The 4,564-nt window shown below is 47.8% G+C and overlaps 1 long non-coding RNA gene across 1 annotated transcript; it reads right to left on the bottom strand.

The window, feature by feature from the left end:
• Positions 1–382: 382 nt before the first annotated feature.
• LOC148123561 (uncharacterized) lies at positions 383–4,344 on the bottom strand. Its single transcript, XR_015739224.1, has 2 exons — positions 3,917–4,344; positions 383–1,489 (listed from the first exon to the last, which is right to left on the bottom strand). It is a non-coding gene; the product is annotated as an uncharacterized LOC148123561 (long non-coding RNA).
• Positions 4,345–4,564: the final 220 nt, after the last annotated feature.

Raw genomic sequence — 4,564 nt, forward strand, 5'->3', positions numbered from 1 at the left:
AAACCTAGCACTAGAGAAATTCCCAGGAATCTACAATGATGATCCCAACTAAGGCCCTAAGCAATAGTGGAGAGGGTGCCTGAACTGGCCTTGGATTGATGATTATCTTAAATGTCATCATAAAACTTCATCTGGTAACTGATGAAAGTAGATGCATAGATCCACAGAGGAGCACTGGGTTGAGTTCTCAAAGTCTAGTTGAAGGGTGGGAGGAGTAAGAATAAAAGCGAAGAGATGAAGACCATGGTGGGATACCTACTGAGACAGCTTACCTGAGGAAATGAGAGCCCACCAACTCTTGTCATTCTCTTTCTCAAGAAAAAAAAGGATATGTGTCCCGCGCTACCGTCTCGCCAGCAAGAACCACGCGGTACACATAGGATACTTCTGCAGTAAAGCTTTAATGCCCCTTGGGAGAGCGGGCATCAGCCAACATGGCGGAGACCCAGATAAGATGGAACCCATCCCTTATAAAGGAAACAGACCCTGCTTTGGACGTGTCACTCTTGGATAGGTCCATTGTTCCCAGTCCCAGGTGATGCCTCGGGAGTAGGCGGGGACTCAGTGGGAAATTACCGAGCACATGTGCGTTCACCTGGTGGTGAAGCCGGATGTCAGCGCCATCTTGATAATGGAGAATGTGGCTGCGGCCTTCTACATCTCCCCCTAATTTTACTTCTTTGCAGAAAGGCAACTCCCTAGGAAGGTAAAGATAGAGGTCGCACTTCCCAAAATGAAAACATTAAAATGGGCTTGCACGGAATCTGTCCCTAGGCTCATGACACCTGGAACCTATCCAGCCTGCCCTCTGCCAATTTTCTGGGAAAGGGAATATACGGCAGGAAACCCTTAAGCAAAGCGACTTATCTCTCAGAGAGGGCCATTCTCTGTGCGATGCTCTTCAGCTCAACAACCTTCAGGGCTAGCTAAGCCAAGCACTCCACCCTGTGCAATGGACCACAGTCCTAGGGGTGCAGGAGCTGGTTGGCTTAAACCTTACTGCTTTAACATAGATAGCCACATATCAGTAGAGGCCCCTGTTCCAGGGCAGCCAGCGCTTGTGCAATAACCACTTTGTCCCTACGATTTTGGGATTTGAGTCAGCAGACCATCCAGAGGAGAAACACTAATCCATAGCATAGGACTGTTCCAAAACATTTCCACCCCCACCCATTCTTTGAAGTAGGGGAAGAAAGATACGACCCAGGACTGTAATCCTATGGCCAAGCTTATAAATCATCTCTAGGACGGTAGGGGGAGGGGGCCCAGAGTCATATTGGTTGTAAAAAGTCGAGGAAACACCGCCATCCTATGGCTGACTGGTAACAGCTTCGGGAAAGCTGAGAGTGTCCTCCATCGGTGCTCTGTCATCCATCCTCAAAATGGCAGGAGGAACAGCAGCCAGGTCCTCAGGCGAATCCGTGTGTTGTGGATCACTCTTCACTGTTTGGGTCAATCGCTCTGGCAGCCAGAATGGGCTTTCTTGATCCTGTGGGAAGACACAAACAGCTCCCCTGGATCTCAATAAGATGGGATCCGGGCCTTTCCATTCATTAGAAAGCACATCCTTCCACTTAACCAAATCTTTGGGCCGCTGCGGATCCGAACAATGTCGTGTTGCAGCATTTTGGCCATTATCATCCAGATTTAAAAAATTTATGGTGAACAGAGCCATGGCGATGGCCATTCTTGGCATCGGGGGCAGTTCCTTTATTATTCCCCCCCTTTTTGTTTAAATAGATATTTATCCAATTTTTAATTTAAATAACCATGGCATTTTGTAACCTGTCTTGAAGATACCCATAGTGTTTAGCAGAAATAACTGACAGGATAAGGGAAACTGATAGCAAGCAATAACTGACAAAACAAGGGGAAATCTAGCAGCATAGCAATGGCATAGCAACAACAACATTGCAATGTACAACAACAACATAGCAATAACTGACAGACCAAGGGCAGGAGCTGGACCATCCCTCAGGAACCCGCCAGCTCCGCAGCAATCAGGCCAGATAGCTCCATGGCAGAGGCTTTGTCCTCAGGCCTCTGGACAGATGAATCCACAGCATGAATAGTAGCATTTTTAGAAAAAAAAACATAAACTCTTTTCCCAAAATAACATTTAAGAGTATTAAAAAACTCAGTGTAAAAATTTAGCACAGTCAGTACTGGAAGTAGGCTGGTCTTGAACTTAGAGACCTATAGGTCTCTGTTCTAAAGAGCAATCTTGTTTGTCTGTGTCATTATAGTAGGCCTTAGAATTAAACCATTTTAAATCTGGCACAGATGAGATTATTGTTTTAAAAATATGAGAAAACCGTTTTCCTGTTTCCAGCCTGGAGTCCTAAGATGACGTGGCCATTGGGGAACCCATATGGGGATCTCTGTTTTTTACGGTATGGGCCGTGTTGCCCCAGTGGCGCCTAGGAAAAACCCAGGCCCTGTTTGTTGATATTAGATTTAAGATTTATTGGCTCCCGTATTTCTTGCTGGTACGGTGGCCTCGGGCTCCAGAGCCCGCCCGTCATCCAAGGGCTGTGTGCGGCCCTGGGCCTGCTCGCTGCGCAGCTCCCTGTGTCCCACTGTGCGGCTCCGCCTGTCCCAGGCCAGGAAGTGGCGGCTCCACCCCCAGGCGCCCCTGCCTTCCCCGCGGGGCTAGCCTCGTTCTCTGAGGTCTGAGGCTGTGTTGGTGGCGGAGTGTGGCGGGAGCCGACACCCAGACCAAGGCTGCACAGGCCGGCAATAACTCAAGGTCCGCGCCAGAGCCTGCGGCTCAAGGGGCCAATGGGAGAGGCGGCGAACAGGGCCGCTACTCTACTAGCCAACTCTCAACACCTGTGCCACAGCAAAAGCGGCTGTAAACCCAATCACCCCGAAATCCAAGGGCCCTTCGCATCCACCTCCCTGCGGATCCTGAAACACCAGACAAGCCAAGCGTATACACAGCAATCTTTCAGGAGGACTTGAGTTCTTTAAAATGTTAAGCAGTTCTTAAAAACTTAAGTCGCACTATGTAGATGTAATACGGTACTGCCTGTTTACTGCATTTAAACCTTAATTGCGCTTTTATTATGATAAATACGACCAGCCCTGCCTGAAGTTAGCATCGTTTAGCATAGCCAAATGGAATCAGAGCCATTTTACCCTCAGAGACCAGCACAGTTTTAGGTACATTGTAAGCCTTCTGGCCCGGCTGCCTGTGGCACCGCTGTGACATCCTCCAGGCCAGGCACCAACCGAGCCGCACCAATTGAGCCGGCGCAACGTGCTCCCCACCATAGCCACAGAGCAAAGCTCTGCTCCAGCCGCCCTCCAGCCCCAGCTGCACCCACTCCGCGCCCAAACCGGTGTACGGAGCAAAGCTGAACTCAGAGAAGCAGGCTTGAAAGGACCTCATTTAATCTTTAAGGGAATTTGGGCGTCGTTTAGTCTCTTTGGCTGCTTCCTGCTGTTATTGGGCCGCTGCATTTTAGGGGTATACATTACAACATTTCAGGAGGTCTCGGTGATTCAAACCACGTAAATCCCAAGTACACCCTTAGGCTCTCCTTTTCTGTGGAGACGAAAACAGAACCTCTTTCCCAAAACATCATATCCTTAGCAGTTTCTAAGTTTAAATATCTTTCTCCTATCCAGTACACAAAAAACAACACGAACAACACAACACAAAGCCTTCGACCCTGCAAATCAGCCTTCTCCCCCATCTCCACTCTCCCAAAATCACCGGGAGGTCCTTTTTAACTTATTTTTTCTTTTTTTCTGTCTCCCCCATTCTTTACCGGAGGGTCCTTTTTAACTTATTTTCTTTTCTGTCTCCCCCATTCTTTACCGGAGGGTCATTTTTTAACTTATCTGGGTGCGCGCACAACCTCCCACTGCTGCTCAGTTTCTGATATGCTCTCTGTACTTTAGAATGTACCTCTCTGAGCACGCATTCCTGCAGTTCTGAATCCTCCTTGTGTCCAAGGGGTCTCCGGTGGTGCAAAGTTCTTCTTTTTCTTCTTCTTCCCGGGTTTCGGCACCAGATGTCCCGCGCTACCGTCTCGCCAGCAAGAACCACGCGGTACACATAGGATACTTCTGCAGTAAAGCTTTAATGCCCCTTGGGAGAGCGGGCATCAGCCAACATGGCGGAGACCCAGATAAGATGGAACCCATCCCTTATAAAGGAAACAGACCCTGCTTTGGACGTGTCACTCTTGGATAGGTCCATTGTTCCCAGTCCCAGGTGATGCCTCGGGAGTAGGCGGGGACTCAGTGGGAAATTACCGAGCACATGTGCGTTCACCTGGTGGTGAAGCCGGATGTCAGCGCCATCTTGATAATGGAGAATGTGGCTGCGGCCTTCTACAGATATGATATAGAAATGATAAAAGGTAGATTATCAAATCTTCTTTAATTCAAAAAACAACTGTCAAATCTCAAAAAACTTCACATTGGAATAGATTTTTGTTTATTGATACAAGTTTGAGGTCAATTTGGTTACATACTGTTTGTAAATTTCTACTCTCATTTAAGATGTTATGTTTATACAGATTATTTAAAAATATAATATATAAAGAAATAC

The sequence above is a fragment of the Myodes glareolus genome, chromosome 1 (genome assembly GCF_982192425.1).
Source record: "Myodes glareolus chromosome 1, mMyoGla1.1, whole genome shotgun sequence".
NCBI lineage: Eukaryota > Metazoa > Chordata > Mammalia > Rodentia > Cricetidae > Myodes > Myodes glareolus.